The following is a 25,520-nucleotide window of genomic DNA, read 5'->3' as shown; positions in this document are numbered from 1 at the left end:
GTTCAGAACGTGTAATTATTTGGTCGGCCGGTGCAGCCGAGCGGTTCTAGGCGCTACAGTCTGGAACCGCGCGACCGCTACGGTCGCAGGTTGTAACATTATGTGATTGCCTTATCATTTTAAATCATTCACTAATCGAGCAGTTGCTCGGCAACAGCTGCAGTTGGCAAATAATGTTGCGAGAATGTAAAAGGTGAACGACCTGTGACGTAACTTGTTTATTGTCGAAGCGCCGTCAGAGATGCAGTGAGTTATTGACTTTGAAAACCGCGGCGCGAAAAACGGACAGAAGAAGAACACTTTTACACATTTTTTTTTTTTTATGTACGAGATATTCTCGATGAACAGTTACTCATTCTTCTCTTGTCTCTTGTAACTTGTGTCGGACGCGCATGTCTTGCCGCCGTATTATTATCGTTAAAAATAATATTGTTTTAGTGTAAAGTAAATGTGTAGTACTAAAAGTGCCTAGCAGTAGATTTATTGTGCGACGTGTATGTGAAAACGTCAAAGGAATTGTTTTCATTACGAGAAGTGCCAGTCAAAACGGCATCCATGTTAAACCCTTCATTGCAGTGTAAGTTCGTCTATTAATTGCCATAAATTCAGAGTTAAGTGGAACTGGTGTATGGACTATTTATTTAATATAGAATCTATGTCTCACTCCTTCATGAAGTTATTTAATTTTCTTTATGTTTCTGCCAAATAGAGTGTTCACAGTCACGAATTCTTTCGTCGAAAAGGGACAGAAGTTGTATGCGGCCAAATATTTTCTCCACGCCATATTCTACTGGTAAATGCATGATAAACTACGGTCCCTTAGGAAATTCATGTTGATCTATCCAAAAATAATTATATTTTGAATAGGCATTTACTCTCCTCTGCAATGCAACTTCCGACTGATCAGGCGATCAAACATGAAACAGCCGTACACGGTCGGCGTTCGCAAATATGTTTCCACCGCTGATTATAGCTATATGTTACAGCACAAAAGTAAACATATTCTTATAATTAGCGACTACGAACGGGGACATTTATAACTGTATGTTTATGTATACACATTACGTAAACATATCGTTATAAGGTTCGAATCCTGCCTCGGGCATGGATGTGTGTGATGTCCTTAGGTTAGTTAGTTTTAAGTAGTTCTAAGTTCTAGGGGACTGATGACCTCAGATGTTAAGTCCCATAGTACTCAGAGCCATTTGAACCATTTTTGCAATTAATTGTGACGTGTTTGGGTATTCGGTGAAAAGTACACTTAGGCCCCGAAGAAACTGATGTAGGCATGCGTATTCAAATACAGAGATATGTAAACAGGCAGAATAGTGCGCTGCGGTCGGCAACGCCTATATAAGATAACAAGTGTCTGGCGTAGTTGTTAGATCGTCTACTGCTGCTATAATGGCAGGTTATCAAGATTTAAGTGAGTTTGAACGTGGTGTTATAGTCGGCGCACGAGCGATGGGACACAGCATCTCTGCAGAAGCGATGAAGTGGGGATTTTCCTGTACGACCATTTCACGAGTGTACCGTGAATATTAGGAATCCGGTACAACAGCAAACCTCCTGCATCGCTGCAGTCGGAAAAGGATCCTACAAGAACGGGACCAACGACGACTGAAGAGAATCGTTCAGCCTGACAGAAGTGCAACTCTTACGCAAATTGCTGCGGATTACAGTTCTGGGCCATCAACAAGCGTCATCGATGTGGACTTTCGGAGCCGAAGGCCTACTCATGTACCCTTGATGGCTGCACGACACATAGCATTACGTCTCGCCTGGGCCGGTCAACACCGATATTGGACTGTTGATGGCTGGAAACATGTTGATTGGTCGGACGAGTCTCGTTTAAAATTGTATCGAGCGGATTGACGTGTACGGGTATGGAGACAACCTTCTGAGTCCACAGAACCTGCATGTCAGCAGGGGACTGTTCGATCTGGCGGAGGTTCTGTAATGATGTGAAGCATACTGTCTGCTCACTGCATCCATTCATGTCCATTGTACTTGAGCAATTCATCAGGACAATGCAACACCCACCACGTCCAGAACTGCTACAGACTGTCTCCAGGAACACTCTTCTGAGTTTAAACACTTCTACCGGCCACCAGACTCTCCAGAAATAAACATTGTAAGAGGTCCGAGCAGATGTAATTTCGATGTATTGCTCATGAGCTGCCTGCGATATGCAAGGTCTCTGACCAGAGAGCAGTGTTGACTGCAGTAGGAACTGTGTAGCTGTAGCAGTAAGTTGTTGCTAGTCTGGTCTGGAGTCTGCTCTGGTCTGGTCTGGAGTCTGCTCTGGTCTGCTCTGGTGTATCGTGTTGGCTGGCCCGGTCACGGTGCAGCGATGCCGGAGACTGAGTATTATTGTACAAGGTAAAAAGCAGCCTCGCACATATGTAGTAATGTTATCTCAAGTGGCATGTAAATGTTTTAAAACTCTCGTAATAATAATCTTCCTCATAAAAAGTAACTTTTAACAGCCATTCATTTCAATTTAAAGAATTTACTAATTTCTTCTATCCATGATCATCCCGATTATTGCACTAGAAAAATCAGTTGCTTTCTTTCATAAATGACAGATAGGTCGGCCAGCATTGCACAGAGCTGTGCCGGAAAAATTTATTGTAAGAGCAAATATATCCGGCGACTTCATTGAGGTAAGAATTTTTCCTTTTTTATTCAGAATGATCTTTCAGGGCTATGACGCAGCACTGCTGTCGTCCAATATTTACCAGGTTAAATTCACAGTGAATTATTGAAAAGTCATAAGTGAGCGACAATTTAATTGAGAGGTTTAGGAATTTTCTTGTTGTGAGGTTACGCTAAATGTGAATGAATTTTGAGCTTAGATTAAATCAGAAAGAATTTTGTGTGGAGGTTAATGTGAGAAAGAATTGTGTTGGGAGGTTACACTGTGAAAGAATTTTGTTTTGAGGTTACACTAAAATAGAATCATACTCATATTATTTATTATATTTTTGTGGGGAGGTTACACTTGGCGACAACCGGCCAGGATCGTATTTCTTTGTGAATCTCTGAGAAGTAGTCATATATCTGCTCTTACAATAAATTTTTCCGACACAGCTCTGTGCAATGCTGGCCGACCTATCTGTCTTTTATGAAAGAAAGCAACTGATTTTTCTATTGCAATAATCGGGACGATCGTGTATGGGAGAAATTAGTAAATTCTTTAAATTGAAATGAATGGTTGTTAAAAGTTACTTTTTATGAGGAAGATTATTATTACGAGAGTTTTAAAACATTTACATGCCACTTGAGATAACATTACTACATATGCGCGAGGCTGCTTTTTACCTTGTACAATAATACTCAGGCTCCGGCATCGCTCCACCGCGACCGGGCCAGCCAACACGATACACCAGACCAGACCAGAGCAGACTCCAGACCAGACCAGAGCAGACTTCAGACCAGACTAGCAACAACTTACTGCTACAGCTACACAGTTCCTACAGCAGTCAACACTGATCTCTGGTCAGCGATTCTCTTATACCTTGCATATCGCAGGCAGCGCATGAGCAATACATCGAAATTACATCTGCTCGGACCTCTTACAACATTGTTGAGCATACCTGGGATGCCTTGCAATATGCTGTTCAAAAGAGATTTCCACCTACTTGTACTCTTAACGGAATTATGGACAGCTCTGCAGGATTCATGGTGTCAATTATCTCCAGCACTACTTCAGACATCAGTCGAGTCCATGCCACGTCGTGTTGCCCTACACGATATTAGGCAGGTGTACCAGTTTCTTTAGCTCTTCAGTGTATTATAAAGGCTCAGAGATCACTCACTTTTCGCAAGTTAGAAGCTGATAACGTGACTGAGTCTTATTTATTCAATCCCATATTTTATGCACTCAATCTTATCATTCTCTCCTGTACTTTCAATAATTGTTCCTTCACTGGAGGTCGTGCTTAGAGGACTGTAATACTTGAAATTACTAGATTTCGATTCATTGTCATATGTATTGTGAGCCCCATGCGGTTTGTGGTATATATCTGATCAATTTGATATCAATAGCCTATAAAATCTTAATTCACTACTACTGCTAGTTTTTTCTCTCCCTAAGCCATCCCTTAATTCTTGCAAGTAAGGTATACGCACGCTTTGTGTGACGCCATCTTGTCGTCAGCTGTTGATAAAATCTCCCTTTTGTCTCTTCGATAATCGTTCAGTGTACGTGCAGTCAAAGAGTGTCCTCTTACTTCAAAAATTGTTCAAATGGCTCTGAGCACTATGGGACTCAACTGCTGAGGTCATTAGTCCCCTATAACTTAGAACTAGTTAAACCTAACTAACCTAAGGACATCACAAACATCCATGCCCGAGGCAGGATTCGAACCTGCGACCGTAGCGGTCCTGCGGTTCCAGACTGCAGCGCCTTTAACAGCACGGCCACTTCGGCTGGCCCTCTTACTTCGCTGATAATAAATGTTCCCCTCTTTGCATGAGTAATTCGTGGTACAAAAAGTATGTTTGGATGCTGTTTCCAGAATGCAGATTACTGTGGCAGTCTTTGCAGTGTTTATGTTGATATAATAACGAGATATTTTATGTAGCACATGGTGGTGATCCCTTCCCCCATTTTTAATAATGTGTACATATATGGTCTTTGAACTACGTTCTGATTCTGTTGGTTTGAGGGGGTTTTGCAGTGATAAATTCTCAGTTTCTTAATGACAGTCGAGAGGAACCATCCCCATTGCACAGCTTCTGTCTACATGCTGAACGTATCAACGCTATATAATTTTTGGTAGGATTTTCTGAGTGATCACCTACTGTTTGATGTTCAGTTACATAAACCATGAATATTCATTTTCCGTTGCGTTGATTTACGTAAGTGTGTGTGACTGCGCGCTACTGTCACAAAATACAAACTTCTTCATTTACTTGTCAGATAGTTCACAAATTGAATATTAGGGCATTTACATTCCTTTAATAGAGCATAAGTTCATAAAAATTTAATATTCGGGCATGTATATTCATATACCAGAGTACAGCTTCATGGACTAGGGCCCTGTCTAACTGCTCATCAGGGGCGATCAACGAGCTTCTCTTTGAGGGCGTTGTTCACGAGGGGACCTTCTGGGAGGTGCATCGTGTTATGAGCTCCCACTTCGCCTGCTTATAGTGTGGGTAGGCGTCTATCACACCCTAAAATTGTAGGTGCCAATGCGGCCTCGTTTTTGAAATATTGCCTGCTAAAGTTTCGGCAGCTCTTTATGTACAGAGAAGTTTCACTATTGTGGCAGGTGAGCGAGTAGCCGAGTGACAAGGGAGCGAGACTCCCGTCGATTTCAAATGGCTCTGAGCACTATGGGACTTAACATCTATGGTCATCAGTCCCCTAGAACTTAAAACTACTTAAACCTAACTAACCTAAGGGCAGCACACAACATCCAGTCATCACGAGGCAGAGAAAATCCCTGACCCCGCCGGGAATCGAACCCGGGAACCAGGGCGTGGGAAGCGAGAACGCTACCGCACGACGACTCCCGTCGAGGCGACCATGGTTCGAGACCCGTCTATGCTACTTTTGTTTCCTTTTTTCTTCAAATGCCTTTTTAAATTTATAATTAATCATCAAAATTCCGCAAGGAATTGATTAAAAAGAATTAAAAGCCTCTACAAATAAAAATTACGCATTGAACGTCAAATTTTGTCAAAATTTGTTAACTCCTGTTGTTTTTCATTGTTAGGTGGAGCTCACAAAAGACCAAATTTTCAATATTGTCAAAATTGCACTGACTGACAACCCTTGAACAGCTTGCACTTTTTGGCCGGCCGGGGTGGCCGTGCGGTTCTAGACGCTGGAGTCTGGAACCGCGTGACCGCTACGGTCGCAGGTTCCAATCCTGCCTCGGGCGTGGATGTGTGTGATGTCCTTAGGTTAGTTAGGTTTAAGTAGTTCTAAGTTCTAGGGGACTGATGACTTTAGAAGTTAAGTCCCATAATGCTCAGAGCCATTGGAGCCATTTTGCACTTTTTGCTCCATTTTAAAGGAAAAACGTCTGCCAAGCTTTCAAGTAACGAAAAACGTTTATTCGGCAGCTATAATCGGCGCTACTCACGTACACAGACAGTAGAGTCCCTTTATTCGTGGAACGGCAGGTACAAATAGGGAAATGCCCACTGTCACAGACCATAAACAGGATTAGGCGCGACGACGCGACAACGATCTGACAAGTATAAAATTTTCTAGGACCCTGTCCCAAAATTTGTATGACGGGTTTATAACTATTTTCGATGAAATATTTTAACAACTTCTCTCAATTTTCAGGTAAATAGGCAAATTTATGTATGCCGGCGTTTTGATTACTGTTAATTTCCTGTTAAAATAAAAATAAACGCAAAAGATTGAAACAAAATGTGACATTCAATTTGTTATTTTGATTTATAGCGTCTTGTAATTCTTTTTAATCAATTCCTTACAAAATTTTCATGAGTAATTATAAATTAAAGCAAGCATTTGAAAAAACAAAAAGAAAACAAAAGTAGCATAGACAGGTCTCGAATCAGGGTCGCCTGGACAGGGGTCTCGCTCGCTTGCCACTTTTTTTTGTACGAATGGGTAAAGGAAAGCCGTTCCTCTTCGGCTACATAAACAGGATAATAGGAAGTCGTCCCGTTACGACATAAGGATGCCGCATACTATATGCCACTCGGTTACTCGCTCACTTGCCACAATAGTGAAACTTCTCTGCACATAAAGAGCTGCCGAAACTTTAGCAGGCAATATTTCAAAAACGAGGCCGCATTGGCACCTACAATATTAGGCTGTGACAGGTGCGTATCCACACTACAAGCAGGCGAAGAGGGAGCTCATAACTCGATGCACCTCCCAGAAGGTCCCCTCGTGAGCGTATATGCAACCCGTAGCGACGTACATGTAGGTAAGGGGTTAGTGTGGCCTTCGAATGGAAACTGTTTGGTTGCCACTTTAACTATTAGATGCAGTCAAATGAAAATGAGACTGTTTTTTTAGTTTAAAAGTAATCGCTATAACTGTTAACACGTTTATCTCAGTGTGAGACAAGACGGCCAATGCCTTTACGGAGAAATGTTTGCGGTTGACTACGGTACAATGATTAACCTAGGCGTTCATCTCTTCGTCCGAAGCAAGTCGACGGCCACGAATGTCTTTTTTCAGGGCTCCAAATGCATGGAAATCGTATTGAGAGAATCGAGACTTTGCGGAGGACGTGTAAGGGCTTCCCAGCGAAACTTATGTAGCGAATTCGAAACAACCTTGACAGCATACGCCCATCACCTGCCCCCTGGGCTGTGCCACAGACACAAGGTCTTCAAGAACAACGGCTACAACTATGACGAGAAATATTAAATGATTTCAAGCAAGAACCGCAGTAAGACCACTGATGAGGAGCAGGGAAAGAAACTTATCTTTTCAGCATGCTGTGGCTTGTCTCGGGAAGAGTAATCAACCTGCTGTAAAGTCATAACATCATTGCATCTTCAGTCTTCTGTCAGAAAACTGGCTATTACTGGACAATTAAAATGCGGCAGGATTCAGAACAACTGGGGTCTATAAAATACCTCGCGAGTTTGGCCAGTATTTACGTCGGACAAACAGTGCGCACTGTCGAACAACGCAGGAAGGACCATGAGAGGTTTCATCAACTACGCTACCCCGAAAAATCCGCTTAAACTGAACATATACTACACAACGGACCATGGATTAAATTTGATGAAACCTTCTCCTGGCTCGTGCTACTGACTTCCAGTATAGTGTACTAAAGGAATCCACAGAAGTAAATGTCACCGACGAGACGGCGGCCTACAGCTCAAAGCGGCGTGGAACCCAGAGGTCGCATTGTTGATTCATGCACATTTAACACGCCTTGGGTAGTACTGACGTCACAGCCCACAGATAGTTTATAAAAGGGCCTACCAGCAGCCCATCAGAGCCATTCCAGTTGGCAATTGCCAAGGAGTATTTGACCGAAAGCTCGTGGCATTTCTATCACTTGATGCAGCTGAAGCTATTTGATGCAGCCTGCGTTCTCTCAGTCTCATACATTGTCAAGACCCATGTAAATACATCTGCAAGGGCATGATATCTACTGGTGTGGTGTTCACATTTTAACGCAGATATCCTCAACTGTAATGTATCCTATGCTTCCGTGTCTTCTGGACTCGCATTCGGGAGGACGACGGTTCAATCCCGCGTCCGGCCATCCTGATTTAGGTTTTCCGTGATTTCCCTAAATCACTCCAGGCCAATGCTGGGATGGTTCCTCTGAAAGGGCACGGCCGACTTCCTTCCCCATCCTTCCCTAATCCGATGAGACCGATAACCACGCTGTCTGGTCTCCTTCCCCAAACCAACCAACCAACCAACCAACCTTCCGTGTCTTTTGGGTAACGAAGCTGTAGTAATCTACAGAAAACGTTTATTTCTTTTTTAGCATCTAACTAGTTTGGTGACAATGTACGGTGCTAAGGGAGAAACGGAATGCACTGTACTTACTCTTGTTATTTCTGTTGTGGAACACCAGTACAGTAGAAGCCAAGCTGGGTATACTATATGGCCCACGTTAGTTGGATGATTAAAGGTATAAGAATCATCAAAATTCGATCTGGCTATATGCCACTCTAGATCTACCAAACTATCAGGCTTTAATGACTCCCTATTATACGTATAAACGGTTGTGAAACGTACATTTAAATGTAAGTGGAACGTTTCCGCCACTGCCGTCTAAGGGAAGCGTCTTTGACTAGTAATTAAAGCGTTCTGGGTCTCTCATTCGATCCCATCCCTTCTTAAGGAAAGATGAAGGAAAAAACTGAGAAAAAATTCGAATTTTTTTTATTGCGCAATTTGCTACATTCATTCTTTAAGGATAACTTCGTTAAGTTTCACAATCGAATTCTGGCTAGAAATATGGTTTAAACGGTTTAAAAAGTTTGTTTGGGCGTCTGCGCCCTCTCTCTATTCCGTGATCCAGACCATTTCTACGCTAGAAATTTTTTGTTCGTTAACTTCCCGTTCACACAATCGAAACGAAATGTAGATGAATCTAGAAGGCTGTGAGAAAGATTATCTTTGCTTTTTCCTTTGTTTACAACGTGGTTCTTTTGAATAGTAGGTGCTTCAAACTTATTTCAGTTTTTACTTTTGCTTACATCAACCTGTTTTGCTCAAAGTTGGTCGTAACAGTGGACGCTTATTCAAAAAAGTGAGGAAAAGTCGAATTTCAAGTGAAAAAGATACAGGAAATTTAATAACAGTTCTACTAAGTGTGAAGAACAATTTTCAATAAAGTCATTGAGTTCATCAAAGAAGAAAATTAGTGATGGAACTGATGATGCTGTGTACAGAGCCTAAGACGAGTTTTCTAGTGGATTTAGGTTGACTGATTTAGAAATACTTCTCCATATGATTAATGTTGCATGTGTATGTGATAATTATGTGTACATGGGAAAATAATAGAATACAAATGAGGGCTACAATCACCTTATATGGAGGCGTTGTCCCAAAAACAGTATTTGTGTCGTCAGTTGTTGTGAAGATAGCTGCATGTGATGCCTAACTATTGTTCAATAGTGGGAACGGAGGAAGGATTAAATGGCTGCAGAGACTAGGCTTCCAACCATGTGCATTCACACTGAAGATACTCAGAAGCATCAATGAAGCGCGACTGGACAGCAGAAGAAAAACTGCGAAAGTTGGTTAGGCAAAAGAGACAGGGGAATAGATTATTCGAGTAAGACGTGGAAGACACTAAATACTATGAATATGGGCAGCATGAGTCACTAGAGGTATAGCAATATTGTCAAAAATTGAAATAAAGAACTTTAAATGCGAATTCCAATAAAAGAACATTTTTTGAGCTATAACGTACCTTTTCTCAGAAAAGATAACATCCTGAAATTTGGCATAGTTCTTAAGAATTACTTACTGAATAATCCTGTGTAGCACTTTCCGTTATCTCATCTCTGAGAAAAGTTCTCCTTTAAAATTTCAGAAAAAATAGAGCAGTCCCAGGTAACACAAAACTGAAAAATTAATTTCAAAGCAACTAAGACCTTAAACAAAAATCTGTTCCACACGCTTTATTAGCCTCCTACGCATATCGAAACAACTGTGAAATTCCAGTTTTATTGTTTGATCAGATCGTGACAAAAGGTACATTATAGAAACAACGGTAATTAAAAATTCAAATCCTTATAAAATGTATGTCGATGCTCATTTTCAAACAAAAATTGCTCAGGATGTCAAGCATTATGTTGTACGTAATAGTCTCAAGTTGTACTTTTTTAACTGTAATATTTTTGGAGATATATACGTTTAAGTACAAGAATGCATTTTGCCCTACGTCTGTCCTTAAAGCTGAATGAAAATGATCACCAATGGCGGTGGAAGAATTCTGCCAACAGCCTTTTGAAAGAAGTTGGAAGAGAGGACATTGGTTAGGGGCACGGTCTTGTCGTCAAGATGTGAAAAAGGCGGGAGAATCAGCAAGAAGCAATGGCATGGGAATGCAGAAGACACTGCATTAAGAACTTGTGGCCTGTAAATTAGAAAGCGTCATGATAATCTCTCCAGTGGCAAAATAATGCGTGCTGTTTAAAGTTAAAGATGTAATCATCTCTTGTTCCGACCGCCAAACTGCAAAGTCATATCTTTTGTAGGTTCTGTAATCTGCGTTGAATAATAAGTCGTTTAAGCTTAACTATTGGCTTTATTTACTAGCACTGTGACGAATCCCTTTTACTAATGATTTATGAAGAGAGTGCTAATGTTTCAACCACCTAAATAAGTTGGAAATGGTCGGTTTGTTGATACGACGATCGCGCGCCATCAGCGAGCTGTCTCATGTACATTTACCTTCTCACAAGTCGAGCTTCCCGTCTAATCTTCTTTACGAAGCCAGATTATCGTTGCTAATATCGTGCAAGCTATTTGTCGCATAGGAACTTAACTTTATCACAGTCCTGCATCGCCATGCTTTTCCTCTCTCTCCAATAACGACTTCTGCGTTTGATCACTTCAAGTTCTACAGCTATTGCTTATTTCACGGTTGAACGACGAAGTTGAAGCTTTACATTTATCATTAATTCAAAAGTCTGCAGCTCCATATTATTGAGACACCCATGCCGTCGGCAATGTCGTGTGTCCCACCAATCGAATAATTGACATTCAAAATCAAGTCATTTCTTTTTTACATTTTATATTGTAGGATACATTACAGTACAGAAGCTAGAAAGTCTGAATGGTGAAACGAAATGGGTCAGTCTAACTGTAGTGGGGTCAGTGAAATGATATACGTAGAAAGAAGACGATTTCAAGTCAGGTCAACATAGCAAAAATTGATGTAACAGAAATAAGATTTGTCTTGAATTAGAATGTAGGGAAGGGAATGAGTCACCATGAAAACTTCAACGATGAAATTGTTCTCTACAGGAGGAACAACAAACCAATGTTGACAACAATAGTTCACATATACACTGCTGGAAATTGAAATAAGAACACCGTGAATTCATTGTCCCAGGAAGGGGAAACTTTATTGACACATTCCTGGGGTCAGATACATCACATGATCACACTGACAGAACCACAGGCACATAGACACAGGCAACAGAGCATGCACAATGTCGGCACTAGTACAGTGTATATCCACCTTTCGCAGCAATGCAGGCTGCTATTCTCCCATGGAGACGATCGTAGAGATGCTGGATGTAGTCCTGTGGAACGGCTTGCCATGCCATTTCCACCTGGCGCCTCAGTTGGACCAGCGTTCGTGCTGGACGTGCAGACCGCGTGAGACGACGCTTCATCCAGTCCCAAACATGCTCAATGGGGGACAGATCCGGAGATCTTGCTGGCCAGGGTAGTTGACTTACACCTTCTAGAGCACGTTGGGTGGCACGGGATACATGCGGACGTGCATTGTCCTGTTGGAGCAGCAAGTTCCCTTGCCGGTCTAGGAATGGTAGAACGATGGGTTCGATGACGGTTTGGATGTACCGTGCCCTATTCAGTGTCCCCTCGACGATCACCAGTGGTGTACGGCCAGTGTAGGAGATCGCTCCCCACACCATGATGCCGGGTGTTGGCCCTGTGTGCCTTGGTCGTATGCAGTCCTGATTGTGGCGCTCACCTGCACGGCGCCAAACACGCATACGACCATCATTGGCACCAAGGCAGAAGCGACTCTCATCGCTGAAGACGACACGTCTCCATTCGTCCCTCCATTCACGCCTGTCGCGGCACCACTGGAGGCGGGCTGCACGATGTTGGGGCGTGAGCGGAAGACGGCCTAACGGTGTGCGGGACCGTAGCCCAGCTTCATGGAGACGGTTGCGAATGGTCCTCGCCGATACCCCAGGAGCAACAGTGTCCCTAATTTGCTGGGAAGTGGCGGTGCGGTCCCCTACGGCACTGCGTAGGATCCTACGGTCTTGGCGTGCATCCGTGCGTCGCTGCGGTCCGGTCCCAGGTCGACGGGCACGTGCACCTTCCGCCGACCACTGGCGACAACATCGATGTACTATGGAGACCTCACGCCCCACGTGTTGAGCAATTCGGCGGTACGTCCACCCGGCCTCCCGCATGCCCACTATACGCCCTCGCTCAAAGTCCGTCAACTGCACATACGGTTCACGTCCACGCTGTCGCGGCATGCTACCAGTGTTAAAGACTGCGATGGAGCTCCGTATGCCACGGCAAACTGGCTGACACTGACGGCGGCGGTGCACAAATGCTGCGCAGCTAGCGCCATTCGACGGCCAACACCGCGGTTCCTGGTGTGTCCGCTGTGCCGTGCGTGTGATAATTGCTTGTACAGCCCTCTCGCAGTGTCCGGAGCAAGTATGGTGGGTCTGACACACCGGTGTCAATGTGTTCTTTTTTCCATTTCCAGGAGTGTACATGGCGAGATCACATGCAGAAAACGAAACGATACAAAAAGTATACGAGGCTACTGAACGTGCGATTCACTATCTAAAGGGAAATGAAAATCTAATAACAATGGATGATTGGAACGCTATACCAGCGGAAGGAATAGAAGACAGATTTACAGGAGAATAGTACTGGCTCGTTGGTAGTAATGAGAGTGAAGAAATAGTAGTTAATTTCTGCAATAAACATCAGTTTGTAATAGCGAATACACTGTTAAAAAATCACAATAAGAGGAGATGCACTTGGAAAAGGCCTGACATACGGGAATATTCTAGCTAGATTACATCATCGACGGACATAGATTCCAAAATCAGATGTTGATTGTAGGGCTTACTCAGAAGCACATCAGACTCAGATCACAGTTTACTAATGAAGAAGAGCTGACTACGGTTTAAGACAATCGTCCGGAAGATCAGTAGGGGAAAAAAATGAAATTCTGAAATACTCAGGAATGATGAGGTATGTTTGAAGTTCTCTAAGGCTGTAGACACTTCGATACTAACTTCCACACTAGGCAGTTCTGCTGAAAATGAAAAGACATCTTTAGAAAAGCGGCGACAAATTGTTACAAGAAAGATAGCTGCGAGGAAACCTTAGGTAACTGAAGAAATACTTCACTTGATCGACAAAAGAAGAAAGTACAAAAAGGTTCAGGAAAACAAAGGAATACATTAGTATAAGTCATTTAGGAATGGAATATATTGTGACTGCGGGGGAGTCAAATGAAATCAATGAGAGAAAAATGCGAAGAAATCGAAAAAGAAATGAGTGTCGGAAGAACTGATTCAACATACAGAAAACCTTTGCTGAAGTTAACAGGAAAGGCGTCAACATTAAGAGTGCAAGAGAAATTCCACTGTTAAACGCGGAGGAGAGAGTGAGTAGTTGGAACGTCAGCTAACGTGGTAGAAGACGACATGGTAGTCGAAATGGAAGACATTTGGGGTCTAGTATGATTCTGACAGAAGTTCGGAACACATGCGATCAAGTAAGGCAGAATGCATAGAGAACATTCCTTCAGAATTTCTAAAATAAAAGTGTTTTCGTTACTATGAAACCATTAGTTAAAGTGTTGCGTAGAATCTAAGAGTCTGGAGACATACCATCAAACTTCCGAAAAAATTTCATTCACATAATCCAAAACATAGCAAGGGTAAAAAGTTCCGAGAACTGTACCACATTCTGCGTAACAGCTCATGAACCCAAGTTACGGACGAGAGTATGGAAGAGAAAACTGAGTATCTCTGAGATGAAGATTAGTTTGGATTTAGGAAAGATAGAGGCACCAGACAGCAGTTCTGACGTTGCACTTGACAATAGAAACAAGACCTTATGTAGGTTCTGTCGACCTATAAAATGCTTTCAAGAGTATAAATGACGCAAGACGTTCGAGTTCTCAGGAAAATAGGTGTAAGGTGTAGGGAAAAACCGTTGGTATACAATACATACAAAAACCAAGAGATAAAAATAAGAATGGAAGAACAAGAACGATATTCACGGGCTACGAAGGATACAGGGCAAGGCAGGGAGGTTGTCTCTCGCCTCTACTGTTCAACATATGCATCGAAGAGGCAATGACGGAAGTAAAAGAACGGCTTAGGAGTGAGGGTGACAGGATATTAACGACAATATTCACTGATGACATTGCTATCCTCAGTGAAAGTGAGGAACAATTTCAGTTCCTGTTGTACAGAATGGACAGTATAATGAACACGGACACTATTTATTAAGAGTAAACCGGATAAAGTAATGACGAGTAGTGGAAATATAATTGGCGATAAACGTAACATCAGAAGTGGAAACCACAAAGTATCGAAGTAAATGAGTTCTCCCACTTTCAAAGCAATATAACGCATGTCTGTGAAAGGAAGAAGGACATAAAAAGCAGCATACCACAGTCAAAGAGGGCATTCATGGCCAAAAGAAATTCACTGGTATCAGACATTGGCCTTAATTTGAGAAATAAATTTCTGAAAATTTACGTTTAGAGCACAGAATTTCATGCTAGTGAATCATAGACGACGAGAAAACCGTAAAAGAAGAGAATTTAAGCGTAGGAGATGTGGATGGATGGGCGGCCGGTGTGACCGAGCGGTTCTAGGCACTACAGTCTGGAACCACTACGTTGCAGGTTCTAATCCTGCCTCGGGCATGGATGTATGTGATGTCCTTAGGTTAGTTAGGTTTAAGTACTTCTAAGTTCTAGGGGACTGATGACCTCAGATGTTAAGTGCCATAGTGCTCAGTGCCATTTGAACCATTTGCAGGAGGATGTTGAGAATGCTGAGAACTGACTGAGAAGACAATAAATGAAGGGGTTCTCCGTGGGATCGGCGAGGAGAGGAACATGACAAAAAAAAAAGGAAGAGGATGATAGGACAAGTGTTAAGACATCAGGGAGTAACTACGATGGTACTTGAGGGAGATGTAGAGATTAAAAGTAAAGTGCAAGACAGAGATTGGACTACACCCTACAAATAATTGAGGATGCTCGGTGCAAGTGTTACTCTGAGATGAAGAGTTTGGAAAATGAGAGGAATTCATGGCGGGCCGCATCAAACCAGCCAGAAGACTGACGGTTCAGCAAAAAAAAAAATCATCTCTCTAAGACTTTCTCATGGACTATATCCACTTTTGCGTAACAGAGCCTCCCTAATCTTAGAAAGTGTATCTTTTTTCACTTGCCGGTTGTAGCAATTATTTGTAACCACCACAGTCAGTAAGGTCTGGTCGTTTCTCAATTACTCTGTTGATGTGATAATTTCGTAAATATGAGTCCGCTGGAAATGTTCACTATGGATTAAGTACTACAATAATTCAATATTTTGAACTTATTAGGGAGCTTCGCTGTGACACAAAATTTTAGTGTTAGTCATCTGCTCGCCCGCTTGTCCAAATGGTGTCTGAGGTTAGGTTCAGGAAGGAACTTACGTTGTGTAGCGACTGTCCTTTGCTTTACAGCCGACGGCCGCCGCTCTGCGGTTCTCCCGCCTGTAAACCCACTTTATGTGCCGATAGCCGATACATTCCGTATCGCTAACGTTCTGTAGCGAGACACGTTAACTTTGTAGTTGATGTCCGGCGTTCTGCAGTTCTCCGGCCTGTAAAGATACTTTATGTGCCGCTAGCCAACACCTCCTGTATCGCCAACTGTTATGCAGGGTTTGGTTAGGAGGCAGGCGACGCCTTCAGTGGGGCATCCGAGACGATTGGCAGAGCAGGAGACCGGGCTGTCTCGGTTTGATATCCGAACCGGAAGGTTCGCCCTACACAGGAGGAACTCACTTCGGCAAGTGGCCAGCGTGTGAAAACACAGGAAGTGCCACTGATCTCTTGGTGAAAAGAGAAAGAGATGTTTGCCATCCTGGAACTCGCGTATAGCACGGAACGCTGGGGATGTGCTAGACCAAGCTGTTCTCAACGAAATCGCGGTGCAACTGTTCGATAATAAATGAATTAACAGGTGGGAATATGCACGACGAGAGATACAATACATTCAACAACTTACTGGATGCAAGTGGTACGTTCTACAACTTGATGGATGCAAGTGGTAGCCCTACGTTCGCTTTGTTCACTACCTATGTGCTAGTTGTAAGACTGTGAATTTGGTTGCCCCCTCTCGCCAACACTTGAGCTTGCAACTGTGCCGAAGCCTATCTGGGACTGGATCTAGGCAGCGATGTTTTGTTCCATGTTTTGGTTTGAGTTTTATGAGTTGTGTTTAAAGTACCCTCTAGCGACGCATTTGTTTAGTTGCTGATTTATTGTATTTCCTTCTTCAAGTGTTGGCTTGGAGAGGATTAATTACGTTTCCTCACGAGTATTCGTATTTTGTTTTAATGTTACCATAAGATAAATGGTCTGTTTCATGTTCTACATCTACATCTACATTTATACTCCGCAAGCCACCCAACGGTGTGTGGCGGAGGGCACTTTACGTGCCACTGTCATTACGTCCCTTTCCTGTTCCAGTCGCGTATGGTTCGCGGGAAGAACGACTGCCTGAAAGCCTCCGTGCGCGCTCTAATCTCTCTAATTTTACATTCGTGATCTCCTCGGGAGGTATAAGTAGGGGGAAGCAATATATTCGATACCTCATCCAGAAACGCACCCTCTCGAAACCTGGCGAGCAAGCTACACCGCGATGTAGAGCGCCTCTCTTGCAGAGTCTGCCACTTGAGTTTATTAAACATCTCCGTAACGCTATCATGGTTACCAAATAACCCTGTGACGAAACGCGCCGCTCTTCTTTGGATCTTCTCTATCTCCTCCGTCAGACCGATCTGGTACGGATCCCACACTGATGAGCAATACTCAAGAATAGGTCGAACGAATGTTTTGTAAGCCACCTCCTTTGTTGATGGACTACATTTTCTAAGCACTCTCCCAATGAATCTCAACCTGGTACCCGCCTTACCAACAATTAATTTTATATGATCATTCCACTTCAAATCGTTCCGCACGCATACTCCCAGATATTTTACAGAAGTAACTGCTACCAGTGTTTGTTCCGCTATCATATAATCATACAATAAAGGATTCTTCTTTCTATGTATTCGCAATACATTACATTTGTCTATGATAAGGGTCAGTTGCCACTCCCTGCACCAAGTGCCTATCCGCTGCAGATCTTCCTGCATTTCGCTACAATTTTCTAATGCTGCAACTTCTCTGTATACTACAGCATCATCCGCGAAAAGTCGCATGGAACTTCCGACACTATCTGCTAGGTCATTTATACATATTGTGAAAAGCAATGGTCCCATAACACTCCCCTGTGGCACGCCAGAGGTTACTTTAACGTCTGTAGACGTCTCTCCATTGATAACAACATGCTGTGTTCTGTTTGCTAAAAACTTTTCAATCCAGCCACACAGCTGGTCTGATATTCCGTAGGCTCTTACTTTGTTTATCAGGCGACAGTGCGGAACTGTATCGAACGCCTTCCGGAAGTCAAGAAAAATAGCATCTACCTGGGAGCCTGTATCTAATATTTTCTGGGTCTCATGAACAAATAAAGCGAGTTGGGTCTCACACGATCGCTGTTTCCGGAATCCATGTTGATTCCTACATAGTAGATTCTGGGTTTCCAAAAACGACATGATACTCGAGCAAAAAACATGTTCTAAAATTCTACAACAGATCGACGTCAGAGATATAGGTCTATAGTTTTGCACATCTGCTCGACGACCCTTCTTTAAGACTGGGACTCTCTGTGCTCTTTTCCAATCATTTGGAACCCTCCGTTCCTCTAGAGACTTGCGGTACACGGCTGTTAGAAGGGGGGCAAGTTCTTTCGCGTACTCTGTGTAGAATCGAATTGGTATCACGTCAGGTCCAGTGGACTTTCCTCTATTGAGTGATTCCAGTTGCTTTTCTATTCCTTGGACACTTATTTCGATGTCAGCCATTTTTTCGTTTGTGCGAGGATTTAGAGAAGGAACTGCAGTGCGGTCCTCCTCTGTGAAACAGCTTTGGAAAAAGGTGTTTAGTATTTCAGGTTTACGCTTGTCATCCTCTGTTTCAATGCCATCATCATCCCGTAGTGTCTGGATATGCTGTTTCGAGCCACTTACTGATTTAACGTAAGACCAGAACTTCCTAGGATTTTCTGTCAAGTCGGTACACAGAATTTTACTTTCGAATTCACTGAACGCTTCACGCATAGCCCGCCTTACGCTAACTTTGACATCGTTTAGCTTCTGTTTGTGTGAGAGGTTTTGGCTGCGTTTAAACTTGGAGTGGAGCTCTCTTTGCTTTCGCAGTAGTTTCCTAACTTTGTTGTTGTACCACGGTGGGTTTTTCCCGTCCCTCACAGTTTTACTCGGCACGTACCTGTCTAAAACGCATTTTACGATTGCCTTGAACTTTTTCCATAAACACTCAACATTGTCAGTGTCGGAACAGAAATTTTCGTTTTGATCTGTTAGGTAGTCTGAAATCTGCCTTCTATTACTCTTGCTAAACAGATAAACCTTCCTCCCTTTTTTTATATTCCTATTAACTTCCATATTCAGGGATGCTGCAACGGCCTTATGATCACTGATTCCCTGTTCTGTACATACAGAGTCGAAAAGTTCGGGTCTGTTTGTTATCAGTAGGTCCAAGATGTTATCTCCACAAATCGGTTCTCTGTTTAATTGCTCGAGGTAATTTTCGGATAGTGCACTCAGTATAATGTCACTCGATGCTCTGTCCCTACCACCCGTCCTAAACATCTGAGTGTCCAAGTCTATATCTGGTAAATTGAAATCTCCACCTAAGACTATAACATGCTGAGAAAATTTATGTGAAATGTATTCCAAATTTTCTCTCAGTTGTTCTGCCACTAATGCTGCTGAGTCGGGAGGTCGGTAAAAGGAGCCAATTATTAACCTAGTTCGGTTGTTGAGTGTAACCTCCACCCATAATAATTCACAGGAACTATCCACTTCTACCTCACTACAGGATAAACTACTACTAACAGCGGCGAACACTCCACCACCGGTTGCATGCTATCTATCCTTTCTAAACACCGTCTGTACCTTTGTAAAAATTTCGGCAGAATTTATCTCTGGCTTAAGCCAGCTTTCTGTACCTATAACGATTTCAGCTTCGGTACTTTCTATCAGCGCTTGAAGTTCTGGTACTTTACCAACGCAGCTTCGACAGTTGACAAGTACAATACCGATTGCTGCTTGATACCCGCATGTCCTGACTTTGCCCCGCACCCATTGAGGCTGTTGCCCTTTCTGTACTTGCCCAAGGCCATCTAACCTAAAAAACCGCCCAGACCACGCTACACAACCCCTGCTACCCGTGTAGCCGCTTGTTGCGTGTAGTGGACTCCTGACCTATCCAGCGGAACCCGAAACCCCGCCACCCTATGGCGCAAGTCGAGGAATCTGCAGCCCACACGGTCGCAGAACCGTCTCAGCCTCTGATTCAGACCCTCCACTCGGCTCTGTACCAAAGGTCCGCAGTCAGTCCTGTCGACGATGCTGCAGATGGTGAGCTCTGCTTTCATCCCGCTAGCGAGACTGGCAGTCTTCACCAAATCAGATAGCCGCCGGAAGCCAGAGAGGATTTCCTCCGATCCATAGCGACACACATCATTGGTGCCGACATGAGCGACCACCTGCAGATGGGTGCACCCTGTACCCTTCATGGCATCCGGAAGGACCCTTTCCACATCTGGAATGACTCCCCCCGGTATGCACACGGAGTGCACATTGGTTTTCTTCCCCTCTCTTGCTGCCATTTCCCTAAGGGGCCCCATTACGCGCCTGACGTTGGAGCTCCCAACTACCAGTAAGCCCACCCTCTGCGACTGCCCGGATCTTGCAGACTGAGGGGCAACCTCTGGAACAGGACAAGCAGCCATGTCAGGCCGAAGATCAGTATCAGCCTGAGACAGAGCCTGAAACCGGTTCGTCAGACAAACTGGAGAGGCTTTCCGTTCAGCCCTCTGGAATGTCTTTCGCCCCCTGCCACACCTTGAGACGACCTCCCACTCTACCACAGGTGAGGGATCAGCCTCAATGCGGGCAGTATCCTGGGCAACCACAGTCGTAGTCCGATCGGGGGATGCGTGGGACGAGCTGGCCGTTCCCGACAAACCCCCATCCGGACCCCCACAGTGATGCCCATTGGCAACAGCCTCAAGCTGTGTGACTGAAGCCAACACTGCCTGAAGCTGGGAGCGAAGGGATGCCAACTCAGCCTGCATCCGAACACAGCAGTTGCAGTCCCTATCCATGCTAAAAACTGTTTTGCAAAGAACGTCTGAACTAATCTACAGAGAGCGCAAACAAATCGAAAAAATTTAAACGGTTATTAAAATACAAGATTGCCTAGTAAATGCAGTAATGCTGCTACTTGCGCACTGCTGACACTGCTCGGCGGCGGAAGGAGACTACGCGAATTTACACTATTCAGGTACTAAAACGCGATGCTACACTCTCAAATACTATAATACGCCCGAAATTTATGAATTAAACAATGCAAGTACCAAAAACACGCAAAGAAATTAAGAATTAAACTATGTAACAAATGAGTGAGCTAGGAGTACACGACTTGCTGCTGCAGCTGCTTATCCAACGGCGGCGGGGAGCTGTGTCGCGTTAAGAAAGGAAAACACTGTTAGTCGGTACTACGTACATCATATATCACTGCAGCTAGCATGTATATTGGAAGCCAGTTGTACAGTGCCACGTTTTGTAAGTATATGCCGTGTTTATAAGGGTTATGGATTAAGTCTTCTACTAACTACGTTAACTTTCGTTAAGCACTTTACTCATAGGCGCGGGTACTGAATGTTAACAGACCCCTGTGCGAGCTCTTGTTATAAGGAAGGATTTTGTTGTTATTACTCTGATTATGTAGTATACTGCATGTTGCCGTCTCGAACTTCCTGAAATTTAAATTGTGTTGAGCACCCCAAGCTTTTTACTGAAGTTATCATTTTGAACTTGTTGACTACTGTGTCTGTATAACTTTTCACCTTCGAGCACTGAATATTGTTTTATTAAAAATAAATGTATCTTAAAAGCGGTGGTAAAAAAAGGAAAATAGTCCATACTTCAGAGGATGTCCCTTATAGGTACTGTAATTTTCCTACCTTGGTCCAGTTCTAATGTGGTCTGTGTTTCAAGTGAGCACAATTGTCCTCCTGTGTATTGTATTTAAGCAGGTGATGAAGACACACCAATGCAGTTGCTATACCTCAAAAACGCACACAACCAATTAATGGTATATATGACAGGTGTTATTGACACTGCTATAATAATAACAATAACAGCAATAATAATTACCACACAACCATGTCAGAATTCGTATAATATACACTCTACAACAATTAGGAATTAAATAAATATCCAGGGGAAGTAGTTCATGTGTCAGGGTCCGCTTTCACGATGTCACCCTTGGGGTTTCTCCAATCTCTCATATCGTGTATCCTTTTCGAGATAAATAATCACAATGCTGTAGAACATGCCAACAAAGTGTGGGCGTTGTATGGCTTATAACATTCAGTTACATTTAGTTTATTGCTGTCGTCTGTGGGTGGGGTGGGGAGGGCATACAATTACTCTAAAGCCCATACTTACAACACAACAATGTTCATCCAAAACATAAAGGCATGCACTAAATAAATACACATATGAGCGCGAGAAACTCGTGGAAACAGCAACCATTTCAAAATATTTGTTAGCATGAACTCTCAATCCTAGCGAACCTAAATTTCATAGCCATCAATGCTAACCCGACGAATTCTGTACATGTTCATCACAAAATGTAAATCAGTTAAAAGCAAATCTTTACAAGTTCGCAGCTACAATAATGAAGAAATGAAACTGAAAATTGCACATGAGAGAGATCGGCGCTTACTAAACGGACTCCAAAGACTTTTACTCCTGACTGAAACCAGAGTCCTGAAGCTTACAAGCTTTCACACATGACCACAAAGCCTCACTATCACAGAGTGAAACATATTCGTAGCACATACGACAGCCAGAACTTTACACACGAAAAGCCTCCGCCAAGAGACTGAAAACGAAAGACCCTCACGAATGTCTGAAGATAAAAGATTCATGACGAAAGATCATGTGTTCCGCTGTGCACACTTATTTAAAGGTTTGGTCACATGGTCACTGCTTGACTCACTGTAGAATTTACACAATAATTTCACGAAAATGCCTACCATAAGACATTCAATAAATCTTTGCAGGAAGTTTTCAAGCTCTTAATAAAACATTTATGCATTATTTCAATAATTTCACATGTATCTTAAACATTCACACACATGCAGCACTTTAGTCAAAACGGTAACTTTATGCACTTTGTAACTAATGAATACAAAAAAATATACATTGAAAATAGTTCAGTTATTAAAGGAACCATGGACCTTGCCGTTGGTGGGGAGGCTTGCGTGCCTCAACGATACAGATAGCCCTACCGTAGGTGCACCCACAACGGAGGGGTATCTGTTGAGAGGCCAGACAAACGTGTGGTTCCCGAAGAGGGGCAGCAGCCTTTTCAGTAGTTGCAGGGGCAACAGTCTGGATGATTGACTGATCTGGCCTTGTAACACTAAACAAAATGGCCTTGCTGTTCTGGTACTGCGAACGGCTGAAAGCAAGGGGAAACTACAGCCGTAATTTTTCCCTAGGCCATGCAGCTTTACTGTGTGATTAAATGATGAGGACGTTGTTATCAGGAGAAAGAAAACTGGTGTTCTACGGATCGGAGCGTGGAATGTCAGATCCCTTAATCGGGCAGGTAGGATAGAAAATTTAAAAAGGGAAATTGATGGGTTAAAGTTAGATATAGTGGGAATTAGTGAAGTTCGGTGGCAGGAAGAACAAGACTTTTGGTCAGGTGAATACAGGGTTATAAATACAAAATCAAATAGGGGTAATGCAGGAGTAGATTTAATAATGAATAAAAAAATAGGAATGCGGGTAAGCTACTACAAACAGCATAGTGAACGCATTATTGCGGCCAAGATAGACACGAAGCCCACACCTACTACAGTAGTACAAGTTTATATGCCAACTAGCTCTGCAGATGACGAAGAAATTGAAGAAATGTATGATGAGATAAAAGAAATTATTCAGGTAGTGAAGGGAGACGAAAATTTAATAGTCATGGGTGACTGGAATTCGAGAGTAGGAAAAGGGAGAGAAGGAAACATAGTATGTGTATATGGATTGGGGCCAAGAAATGAAAGAGGAAGCCGCCTGGTAGAATTTCGCGCAGAGCACAACTTAATCATAGCTAACACTTGGTTTAAGAATCATGAAAGAAGGTTGTATACATGGAAGAACCCTGGAGATACTAGAAGATATCAGATAGATTATATAATGGTAAGACAGAGATTTAGGAACCAGGTTTTAAATTGTAAGACATTTCCAGGGGTTGATGTGGACTCTGACCACAATCTATTGCTTATGAACTGTAGATTAAAACTGAAGAAACTGCAAAAAGGTGGGAATTTAAGGAGACGGGACCTGGATAAACTGAAATAACCAGAGGTTGTACAGGATTTCAGGGAGAGCATAAGGGAACAATTGACAGGAATGGGGGAAAGAAATACAGTAGAAGAAGAATGGGTAGCTTTGAGGGATGAAACAGTGAAGGCAGCAGAGGATCAAATAGTAAAAAGATGAGGGCTAGTAGAAACCCTTGGGTAACAGAAGAAATATTGAATTTGATTGATGAAAGGAGAAAATATAAAAATGCAGTAAATGAAGCAGGCAAAAAGGAATATAAACGTCTCAAAAATGAGATCGACAGGAAGCGCAAAATGGCTAAGCAGGGAACGCTAGAGGACAAATGTAAGGATATAGAGGCTTATCTCACTAGGGGTAAGATATACACTGCCTACAGGAAAATTAAAGAGGCCTTTGGAGAAAGGAGAACCACTTGCATGAATATCAAGAGTTCAGATGGAAACCCAGTTCTAAGCAAAGAAGGGAAAGCAGAAAGGTGGAAGGAGTATATAGAGGGTCTATACAAGGGCGATGTACTTGAAGACAATATTATGGAAATGGAAGAGGATGTAGATGAAGATGAAATGGGAGATATGATACTGTGTGAAGAGTTTGACAGAGCACTGAAAGACCTGAGTCGAAACAAGGTCCCCGGAGTAGACAACATTCCATTAGAACTACTGACAGCCTTGGGAGAGCCAGTCCTGACAAAACTCTACAATCTGGTGAGAAAGATGTATGAGACAGCCGAAATACCCTCAGACTTCAAGAAGAATATAATAATTCCAATCCCAAAGAAAGCAGGTGTTCACAGATGTGAAAATTACCGAACTATCAATTTAATAAGTCACAGCTGCAAAATACTAACGCGAATTCTTTACAGACGAATGGAAAAACTGATAGAAGCCGACCTCGATGAAGATCAGTTTGGATTCCGTAGAAATGTTGGAACACGTGAGGCAATATTGACCCTACGACTTATCTTAGAAGAAAGATTAAGGAAAGGCAAACCTACGTTTCTAGCATTGGTAGACTCAGAGAAAGCTTTTGACAAAGTTGATTGGAATACTCTCTTTCAAATTCTGAAGGTGGCATGGGTAAAATACAGGGAGCGAAAGGCTATTTACAATCTGTACAGAAAGCAGATGGCAGTTATAAAAGAGTCGAGGGGTATGAAAGGGAAGCAGTGGTTGGGAAGGGAGTGAGACCGGGTTGCAGCCTATCCCCGATGTTATTCAATCTGTATATTGAGCAAGCAATAAAGGAAACAAAAGAAAAGTTCGGAGTAGGAATTAAAATCCATGGAGAAGAAATAAAAACTTTGAGGTTCGCCGATGACATTGTAATTCTGTCAGAGACAGCAAAGGACGTGGAAGAGCAGTTGAATGGAATGGATAGTGTCTTGAAAGTAGGGTATAAGATGAATATCAAGAAAAGCAAAACGAGGGTAATGGAATGTAGTCGCATAAGTCGGGTGATGCTGAGGGAATTAGATTAGGAAATGAGACACTTAAAGTAGTAATGGAGTTTTGCTATTTGGGGAGCAAAATAACTGACGATGGTAGAAGTAGAGAGGATATAAAATGTAGACTGGCAAT

Source organism: Schistocerca serialis, chromosome 4 (genome assembly GCF_023864345.2).
Source record: "Schistocerca serialis cubense isolate TAMUIC-IGC-003099 chromosome 4, iqSchSeri2.2, whole genome shotgun sequence".
Classification (NCBI taxonomy): Eukaryota; Metazoa; Arthropoda; class Insecta; order Orthoptera; family Acrididae; genus Schistocerca; species Schistocerca serialis.
This window is presented reverse-complemented; position numbering follows the sequence as displayed.